At 39.2% G+C, this 11,447-nt stretch overlaps 1 protein-coding gene and 1 pseudogene across 3 annotated transcripts in view; both read right to left on the reverse strand.

Moving 5' to 3' along the window:
• SLC9A7 (solute carrier family 9, subfamily A (NHE7, cation proton antiporter 7), member 7) overlaps nt 1-11,447 on the reverse strand; it is a 150,336-nt gene that overhangs the window by 109,236 nt on the left and 29,653 nt on the right. The window lies entirely within an intron of this gene.
• LOC105541709 lies at nt 6,255-7,562 on the reverse strand (annotated as a pseudogene).

Consider the following 11,447-nt stretch of genomic DNA (forward strand, 5'->3'; position numbering starts at 1 on the left):
AAATACCATTTGACCCAGACATCCCATTACTGGGTACATACCCAAAGGATTATAAATCATGCTGCTCTAAAGACACATGCACACGTATGTTTATTGTGGCACTATTCACAATAGCAAAGACTTGGAACCAACCCAAATGTCCATCAATGATAGATTGGATTAAGAAAATGTGGCACATATACACCATGGAATACTATGCAGCCATAAAACAGGATGAGTTCATATCCTTTGTAGGGACATAGATGCAGCTGGAAACCATCATTCTGAGCAAACTATCAAAGGACAGAAAACCAAACACCGCATGTTCTCACTCATAGGTGGGAACTGAACAATGGGAACACTTGGACACAGGGTGGGGAACATCACACACTGGGGCGTGTCATGGGGTAGGGGTAGCGGAGAGGGATAGCATTAGCATTAGGAGATATACCTAATGTAAATGATGAGTTAATGGGTGCAGCACACCAACATGGCACACGTATACATATGTAACAAACCTGTATGTTGTGCACATGTACCCTAGAACTTAAAGTATAGTAAAAAATATTTATCCAACTGACTAAAATGGGTTAAACTAAAAACACAAATCCAGTTAATATATGAGCATAATAAATAAAATAAATAAAAGAGCACAATAAATAAAAATAATAATTTTAAAAGTTGTTTGAGGAAAACCATAGAAAATAAGCTTAAAACTCTGTGCTTCTTGCTGACAAGAACAAAATGGAAAACACTAGAACAAACATAGGTTTCCTACTCTAGCTCAAGGTTCGATAACTCAAAAAAATATTTTGTTGGTCTTGTGCTCTAAGAAGAAACTATCTCAGGGTTTTGTGGAAATTAGGGGAGGGGGCCACGAAAGTCAATAGCCTTAATAACACTTTTCTCCTAAATGTGAAGGCATTCCATATATGAGTAGCTCTAAGGGAAAACTAAAGATATAAAGTTAGTTTGGTTCAATAAGGGCAATTCCAGGAGTGAAAGGCTGAAGGGCAAAATAACACGGTCTAATCTTTCATTTCCTGATGTTTTGACTTAAATTATTTTTTGAGAAACTAGTAATATATTACTTAAGAATATTCCTTTCTCAAATACCCAAATTTTCAGCCAGCCTTCTGACAAGAACAAGATGAACAACAAACATGATTAAGGTCATTACTGAGGACCTCAATAGCTGGTAATGTAAAAGATCTATAGGCTACAGCTTTCAGGTATATTGGTTGTAATGATATTTGTTAAGAAAAAGAAATCAAAGATTTTGACTTGCATATTCTTGTCTGCTGAAGAGAAGTTCTATAATCACAAACAAGATTTTCCACAGAAAGCAACTCTAGTTCTAGGACTTGAGCAATTATTTGATTCAAGCACAAAAACTTAGTGCCACTGGGTAGCACCTCATCACCCCTACATCTTGTCCTTTCCCACTCCTGCCAACTCTACTTCTCAAGCATTTTCCTGGTCACCTCCTCTTCTCCTTATTATCATTACTCTGGTTCAAGCTCCCTGACTGGATTTTCTGCAATCGTTTCTTAACTATCCCCCCTGCTTCTCCCCTGATTCCCCAATCATTCCTTCTCCATCAGCCACCAGACTAATTTCTCTGAATCACAAATGAGGCTAATCATGCCATGGCCCTGCTTAAAATTATTGAGCAGCTTCATCATCCATGGGAAAAAAAATTCAAGCTCCTTAACATGGCATTCAAGGCCCACAAAGCACTGGCATCTGCCAATTTCGCTTCCCACTGCCATCTGCCCCTACACATAAACATTCATGTTCAACTCCTCAGAATTCCACACATACACCTTGTATCCTCCTCTACCTGGCATTATCATCCTCCAAGACCTCCCTCACAGCCGTGGCAGAGAAGAGAAAAGGGGACCCTAGCTGATGGAACTGATCATCCAAATAACCCTCGAGGATCACTGAGATGATACAGCAAAGCAAAATCACCTACGTTTTTAGACTGCCAAGACTATATCCTGAATTTCCAGAATAAAACCTCTCAAAAAAGTGATAAAGGATCACATGAGTGGATGTTAACGGTCAGGTCTCACAGTACAACAAAATTCAAACTTAAGAACAAACAGGCTGAACAAAGGACTTCAAATCAGCATGCCCACAAAAGGATCACCTCCGGTCCTTATACATATAACTATATTAATAATGATTTAAAACATTTTTTCTGACTGCAATTATCTTTATGGTCCTTTTTGAAAATACAATTTGATTTGAGGTGATCTTATAAAATTCCAGGGAATAATTCTTATTCTTAATAAAGTTTAATATAATAGTCTGCTGAAATTCAAGTGTTCCAATAGGTATGGTTCTTTCCACTTCTAAAATTAAATCACTTAATGAGAATTGCCAGAAAGAGACTTCATTAGTAATTATCCACAATGGTAGAGAACACACAAGATACATTTGCACTGTTCTATTGTTATAAGCCAGTAGAAGAGTGGAATTTTCAAAGATGCAAATAGTTCCCCTTGGTCATATTACCCTGGATAGAAATTAGAGCTGCAAGCTAATAGGAGTCTAAGGGACAAGGGCATGCTCCTCAGCCTGTGGTTTCTCTGGCTTCCAAAGCTAGAAGCAAATGATTCTTTTTTTTTTTTTTTTTTTTTTTGTTCTTCCAATCTATCCATTAAGCTTCCAAGAAATAAACACGTTTGCTTCAAAATTCAATTTCCTGTGGGGTTATCTTCAGATGCTGCATGGGTTTATTAGAATTAATCACAACACAGCACGACTTCCAAAGTGAAGGCCCAGGGTTGACAAAATACCCTCCCTATCACAGCCGTCAACCCACCAAAGGCTATGGGGACTCTCGAGATTTTGAGGAATACAAGCAAAGGCCTTGCCTTTTTCAACTTCAGTCTAGAGCAGGTAGGGAGGGGTAGACCATAAATAAGTAAACAAAGAAAAGATGATTATGTATTGTGCTAAGTGCAGTTAGCGAAGGCCGTCGGCGATGTTTGCTAGCAAGATGCATTTTTTTTCCATTTTGCTTCCCACATCTGCAATCAACATATAACTTCATGGTATGAACTATTAAACACATAGACACTAGAACAAATGTGAGTTTCCTATTCTAGTTCAAGGCTTGATAAGTTAAAAATCTATTTTGATGGTCCTGGGCTCCAAAAAGCCACTGTTTCTCTCTGGTGTGTGTGTGTGTGTGTGTGTGTGTGTGTGTGTGTGTGTGTGTGTGTGTGTGTGTGTGTGTGTGTGTGTGTAGGGGTGAGTAGTGAGTACTAGGGTCAACAGCCTTAATAGCACGTTGCCCCCAAATGCAAAGGTGTTCCACATATAAGTAGCTATGAATGTGGGTTTCAAAACAAAAGCCTTAACTTAGAGTTTTATTATGTTTTAAAATCATCACTGTCTTAATGTTTAAACATCTGTTTAAGTCCTCTTAATAAGGGATAAATGCCTGTTTATGGCTTTTTGAAAATATAAACACAAGGATCCATAGCTTTTAAAAAAAGACTTTGTTTCTGTGACAATGTTTGTTAATCTAGCTAACTGAGTTACTTGCAGAAAAATGGAGAATAGAGAGTGATAGAGAGTTCTTAAGCACTGTTGCTCCAAATACCTTAGTTACCTGAATTATACTAAGGTTATTTGTAAAAACTAAAATTCTATGAGGCAAAGAATGACTTTTATCAATCCCATTTATGATATTCAATTTCTGTATTGCACATAAAGAATTGGACTATTAAAGAAAGTAACCAAATGAGAGATGGATGTTTAAAAATAACATTAAATGAGTGATTTGAGAACTCCAAAACTTTATGTGACTAAGTTATTTCTTCTCTGTGCCTGCAGGTCATTTTCACACTGGGATTGCAATTTATTAGATGCCATACACAAGTTCTATTGTGGGCTCCAAGCAGAGGTACAGGGAAAACCTCTAGAAGATTCTTCCTTAGTAAGCAGCAGGTAACGTTCTGTAATTTTAGGCCACCACACAGAACCGAGTGTCACTCACAGCTTCTGTCACAGAGTGGGATGTGTCACGCTTCATTTGGTACAAAACATGACGATGAAAAAAACAACTTGATGAACCTATTTTAGCAGCCTCTGTTCAGCCAGCAGTGTGAGGAGCTGGAGTACTGTGACAAAGCATTAGGCTCCTTACAATGCCAACCTAGAAACCAAATCACTACTTTGTAGCAAGAAACGAAAATCATGATGAAAAAGCTACACTTGATCTCCCCACCCAGCAAAGGAAATATGGACAAAATACAATCACCACCACACATAACGGATGGACTTCATGTAAGGATTAATATAATGATTCATGTAATATAAGGCTCATCTTCAAAAAGGAATGATTTGCTTCCTTTGCCATGACTAATGTGCCTGGGTGGGGCAGCCTGTGGTATAACTGACAATAAGATTTCTTCAAACCAAAAAAAAAAAAAAAAAAAAAAAAAAGAAAGAAAGAAAAGAAAAAAGAAAGCAAAAGCAAAAACACCACCACAAAGCAATGTCTGAATCCCAGAGAGCCCCAAATGCACACTCATTGCTCAGACTTGCCTGGGTTTCCTTCCAAAGAAAATTTACTCACTCTCCTATGGAAAGGCAAAGTAGGAGACTGCAGGAGCATCAAAGCCATGGACCCTGTCAACGATGCCAAGAGGAGGGGGAAATACACCTTCCAACCCTAAGAATTTTGGAGAGGGGGCTGTCTCAGTAGCAAGGGGGGGTCAACAAATGTGATATGAGGCCCTAAAACCACAGCACAGGGCTTCCTTGGTATGCAGGACAGGGGTACAAGACAAAGGGCAGGTGCTATATTCACCCACACACACCATAAGGAATCCATGCTTCCTGGAAACTGCCCAGTGATGTCACCCTGTGCAGCTGTAACCTGTGTGAGTGTTCTGACTCAGTCATCAACAATGACATTTTGGCTGGGCACAGTGGCTGATGCCTGTAATCCCAGCACTTCGGGAGGCTGAGGCGGGTGGATCACTTCAGGTCAGGAGTTCAAGGCGAGCCTGGCCAACATGGTGAAACCTCAGCTCTCCTAAAAGTACAGAAAAATAGCTGGGTGTGATGGTGCACGCCTGCAGTCCCAGTTACTTGGGAGGCTGAGGCAGGAGAATTGCTTGAACCCAGGAGGCAGAGGTTGTAGTGAGCTGAGATCACACCACTGCACTCCAGCCTGGGCAACAGAGTGAGACTCCCTCTCAAAACAATAACAGCAGCAACAAATAATGACATTTTAAAAATGATTAATTCTACTTCTCTTTTTTTTGAAGCAGTTGCTTTTTTATTGTTAACAATCCCTCATATGAGAATAGCCCATTGTGGTTAACAAGGTACTTATGACCATTACCTCAATTATTCTTCACAAAAGCTCTATGAGATTAGCAAGATTTTACTAACAAGGAAACAGAAGTTTAGAAAAGTTGAATAGACTACTCAGTAGTTAGTAAATGGCAGACCCAGGGCCCAAGCCCAGATTGTCCCTTGCTCTTTCCTCACAATGGTTAATTTGGTTTCTATAGTGGAGTTATAGGCTGAAATGACATTAAAATTCTATTAAATTTGGTTTCCACAGTAGAGCTTTTAAGCTGAAGTGATATTATTAAAATTATATCCTTTTGAAAAATATTTATTGAGTATAAATAAATGTCCTATACACTAAATATCAAGAAATATTCATTATTGATTAGAAGTCAAGATGTAATACTGAGGGAACCATAGAATCAAAATACCCACTCATGATACAATAGTGATAATTCCATTCCAATATTGGACACAGAAATGATTTGTTCACAAGACACAACAAAACCTATCAAAAAGGCCATCACTTTAACCAACCTATAATACCACAATAGAAAATGATTCTGAATCATAATATGAACAGCCCCAATAATCTCATCTTTGTCTTACCGATTTATCAGGTCATTTTGAGACTGTAGAGTTACACTGTCATAGATTTTTAACATTCCATTTCCTTAGTTTTATTTCAAAGTATTACTAATGAATGAAAACAAGTCATACAAGCCAAAGATACTTTTAAACTAAGTGCAATTTTCATAAGAAAAAAAGGAATCAAATTTTAGTACAAAAAAAAAAAAAAAAAAAAAAGCATTTCCCAAACAATGAGTCTCTTAATGGAAAAAATCAAAGAGCAATGTAATTAAACTTTCCTTCAAAGAAAGGAAAGAAACATAAATCTGTTATGGTAAATTTGGAAAGATAAATATTTCCTAGTCCCATAATATGTGTTTGTTTTATAAGATATACTTGAATGATGCTGATCTATGAAGCAGGGATCTGTGGCAATCCAAATTCATCCACCAGAAGAACTCTATCCTTGTTTTTTGTGTCAGTGGGAACACCTTCCGGAATTGCAGGTCATCTTCATCCAGTTCTGGGGTGCCATAACTGCGAATCAGTGCTTCTTGGATTTTATTTGCATCTTCCATCATATCCTCTAGCTGGTCTTGTAAATCCTCAATCTGGTCGATTTTCAGTTGCTTGTATGCCTTCTTCATTTCCTTTACTCCCAGTTTCATAGCATCAACCGTGGTCTTGGTGTCCTTCAATGACTGGATGGTATAATTGGCTTGTTCCATGTTGAATGGCTGTTGTTCAAGATTGCCCTGCTGCTGCTCATACATCCACTTTTACTTTAAAACTTGCAAGGCTTTCTGCTTAACCATATTCTTTGCAGGACCCTCTCTTATCTTCTTGATCTGATCCTTATACTTTACTAGCTCAGCATCCAATAGAGAAATCTTCTTGTCAATGGATTCTGCCCTGCTGTCCACCATGCCAATGCAGTCAGTCAGGCTGGGCGGTGGAGCCTTGGGGTTCGCCTTCCCGAAGAACTGGTTGATCTTGAGCAGCCGCAAAGAAACCCAAACACTGGAGCAAAACCATAAACCACTTATGTCTTATGAGGAAGAATGGGGAAGAGAAGCTATAGGAATCAGAAGGGTTCAGAGGAGGGAGTCTAGAGGCAGACTGCCTGGATTGAAAGCTCAGCTTCACCATTTACTAAGCTACGTGACCCGGGCAAGTCACTCAACTTCTTTGTGCCTCAATTTTCTCATCAGGAAACTATAAATGGTATTGAGTTGTTAGAAGAATTAAATGAGTTAATATTTATAAAATGTCTGGAATGGGCCTGGAGCCACGGCTCACTCCTGCAATCCTAGCACTTTGGGAGGCCGAAGTTGGGAGGATCATTTGAGCCCAGGATGTTGGGGCTGCTGTGAGCCGTGATCACACTACTGCACTGCAGCCTGGGTAACAGAGCAAGACCCTGTCTCAAAAACAAAATAATAAAAATAAATAAAATGCCTGGAATGCTGCTTGGCATATATAAGCACTGCTAAATTTTGTTATTTAAAATAAAAACTTTCAAAATGTTTAAACAGCTAAGAAGAGCTCCTGGCCCCATTCAGACCTCTCACCAGAGCTATAGTTGGAAGTTCTGTTCTTCCTTCTTCTCCAGACCATGTGCCAGAACTGCTGACAGGACTCTCAGTGCCTGTCCTGAAGGCAGATGATCCTCCCTATTCTCACCTTGTCATTGCTCTAACCCTCATTCAGATCCCCCGCATCCCCAAAACAAGTCCAGTTAGCCCAGTTCGTAATGCTAACCTTCCATTTCAAGGTGTCAGTGCAGTGGCACAGTTATGGTGACGAGATCAAGCGGCAACCAGAGTCCCAAGACACACACTGGTTTCCATTTAATACAATGTTTACTTACCTTTATATTAGGACACAGGAGAGGAAACCCATCAGGATCTGCAGCTTCATCTCAATGGGAGGCATGGCAGCTACCCAAGTCTACAGCTACTTCTGCCCCTCATCCACACAGGTCACATATGATTGCCACAGATGATGGGCAAGATGTTTGTGGATTTTGTTTGTTTGTTTTGAGATGGAGTCTCACTCTGTCGCCCAGGCTGGAGTGCAGTGGCGTGATCTTGGCTCACTGCAGGCTCCGTCTTCCGGGTTCACACCATTCTCCTGCCTCAGACTCCTGTGTAGCTGGGATTATAGGCGCCTGCCACACGCCCAGCTAATTTTTTGTATTTTTAGTAGAGACGGGGTTTCACTGTGTTAGCCAGGATGGTCTCGAACTCCTGACCTCGTGATCCACCCGCCTCAACCTCCCAAAGTGCTGGGATTACAGGCGTGAGCCACTGCTCCCGCCCTTGTTTGTGGATTTTGTTGATGAAGAAAACCACAGCCCCTTTTCCTGTCAATCTTTCATACCACCCTCAGGCATGCCAAATTTCCCATGCCAATTTACAGTTTCCCAGTGGAGGGGCAGCTCCATGCGACAACCAAGGCAGGCACAACATCCCCCAATTATCTTAACTCTTACTGTTTTCAATGACATAGAGCATAGGAGGCCAGGGTCACTCCCAGGTAGGCCTAAATCAGCCCAAGCCTTCACTCATGAATGCCAATTCACTTTTTAATGGAATGAAGCCTTGGGCCCCACAAGGGCAATCAAGGTCCCCCACAATCTATTGTCTGAATATGTTTCCTGTCTCATCTCCTACAACTGATCCCCACATACCCTAAACTCGGCCACACAGCCTGCCTCACCCTTTGGCTCACTGTGCACAGTTGTGTTCCACTCAAGAGTGTCAACTCAGGGGCAGAAACCTTTTATTTTCTCTTCCTATCACCTGGTGTCCCAACACAATCTCTTAAACACTAAAAATTCAGCAAACCCTTAACTCTGCATTTAAGCAAATGAAGCTGGGTCACAATTACTCTGGTATAGTGAAAGAAAGTCATGGAATTTTAAAAGTTCCAATGTCTGGATGACAGTGATCCTTATACGCATGAAATGTTAAAGGCCACAAGCCTCATCCAAACCACTCTCTTGATTCCATAGGAGGAGGAAGATATCCCAGAGGGATCGCAAAGCTAATTTCTTAATAACTCCCTTTGCATAATGTTCCCATAGCCATCCTTGTGAGTAGGGCCTGTGTCCCTGTACAACAAATAGTCAGCAAATGCTTGGGTAGCCAACATATGACTTAGTCTTGTGAAAAATTATGATTGCGCTTGAGTCTCTTCATGGAAAGATTTAAATCTGTACTTAATGCCAAAACAAACACAAAGAACCAGCCAATATAAATTAGGGATATCCCAAAGCTTGACTTAGGCAAAAATCATCTCTGATCTTCAGAAGTAACTGAACGTCTCCTGCAATATCATTTTTGGTATCCCTTAACTGTTAGTGACCAATTATTGCATGCTGGCACAGTGACCAGCATAACAATCTGAGTAATATAAAAAGTGTATCATTTGTATTTATTAAGTCTATATGTAAGATGGAGTAAAAATTGTATTAATCTATTGAGAGATATATTTATCTTTATTATTGTAAGAATAAAGTAACAATTAATGACTGTGAGAGCTATTAATTTGATATACAAAATAGTTAACCTATTAAGAATGTATTAAGATAAAGACAAAAAGCACAAACCATAAAGGAAAAAATAACTGATAAACAGGACTTTGTCAAAAACTTAAAATTTCTGTTCTTCAAAAGACACAGTTCAGGAAATGAAAAGACAGGCCATAGACAGGTAGAAAATATTGCATACCATGTATCTGACAAAGGATTGGTATCCAGAAAATATAAAATACACAACTCAATTAGACAAAAAAAGATAAATTTAAAATGGGCAAACAAGTACAGAGACTTCAAAGAGGATATATGGATGGCAAATAGGCATGAGAAAAGATGTTCAACGTTATTAGTCAGTAGGAAAATGCAAATTAAAACAATAAGATACCATTTCACACTAGAATGGATAAAATTTAAAATTCCTAAATAACAAAAGTTGGTAAAGGTGTGGAACAATTGAAAAGCTTATACATTGCTGATGGAAACGAAAAATGTTCAGATATTTTGAAAATGATTGCCAGGTTTTTAAAGTTAAACATACACTTACCATGCAACAAAGGAATCTCACCTTGGGTATTTATTCCAACAGAAATGAAAACCCGTGCCCACACAAAGACATGTAAGCAAATGTTCATAGCAGCTTTATTTATAATACTTCATAACTGAAAACAACCCAAATGTTCAATGAATGGCGAATATATAAGTAAACTGTGATATATCCAGACAATGGAATATTACTCAGTAATAAAAAAGGAACAAACTATTGATACACATTACATCACAGATGAATCTCAAAAGCATTATGCTAAGTGAAAGAAGCTAGAAAACAAAAGGTTATCTAATACATGATGTTTTAAAAATGGCAAAACTATAGAGACAGAAAACAGATGAGTAGTTGCCAAGAGCTAGGGTAGGAGAAGGGCATGTTCTGCAAAAGCAGATTTCCAGGGGGATAGAAATGTTCTATTATCTTGATTTTGGTGGTGATTACACAAGTGTATGCAGTGTCAAAACTCATTGAACTGTATATTTAAAAGAAATGAATTTTGTTGTATGTAAATTATACCTCAATAAACCTGGCCTTTAAAAAGGGAAATACATTTAAAAATAGGTAAACAGCCAGTGAATATTTGAGTGAATTAATGAAAGAAGAGTGCAATAGTTAAATAACTTAAGGAAAAACAATATATTTGGTTAAGCCAATAAATACCTAAAAATTTAAGTAACAATACAAGATACAATAATAGATATTAGATTATAACATAATTCTAGTCTTTGTAGAATTGTTTGCTGCATTAACATTTATAACATTGCAAAACAAACTTTTAGAGTTGCATTTAATTTCTAGTTATCTCTTTGGTATGACACACATACAATCTAATGAACTCACATGCAATCTAGCAACTGATGGTGCCGAGAAATTATCTCTTGCTGGCTGGGCGTGGTGGCTCATGCCTGTAATCCCAGCACTTTGGGAGGCCGAGGTGGGTGGATCACCTGAGGTCAGGAGTTCAAGACTAGCCTGACCAACACAGCAAAATTCCATCTCTACTAAAAATACAAAATTAGCTGGGCATGGTGGTGGGCACCTATAATCCCAGCTACTCGGGAGGCTGAGGCAGGAGCCTTGAACCAGGGAGGCAGAGGTTGCAGTGAGCCAAGATCACGCCACTGCACTCCAGCCTGGGCGACACAGCGAGACTCCATTAAAAAAAAGAAAGAAAAGAAAAGAAAAGAAAAGAAAAGAAAAGAAAAGAAAAGAAAAGAAAAGAAAAAGAGAAGAGAAGAGAAGAGAAGAGAAGAGAAGAGAAGAGAAGAGAAGAGAAGAAAAGAAAAAGAAAAGAAAGAAAAGAAATTATCTCAGCGGCCGGGCACGGTGGCTCAAGCCTGTAATCCCAGCACTTTGGGAGGCCGAGACGGTGGATCATGAGGTCAGGAGATCGAGACCATTCTGGCTAACACGGTGAAACCCCATCTCTACTAAAAAATACAAAAAACTAGCCAGGCGAGGTGGCGGGCGCCTGTAGTCCCAGCTACT

Source organism: Mandrillus leucophaeus, unplaced genomic scaffold, assembly GCF_000951045.1.
Source record: "Mandrillus leucophaeus isolate KB7577 unplaced genomic scaffold, Mleu.le_1.0 Scaffold243, whole genome shotgun sequence".
Lineage (NCBI taxonomy): Eukaryota > Metazoa > Chordata > Mammalia > Primates > Cercopithecidae > Mandrillus > Mandrillus leucophaeus.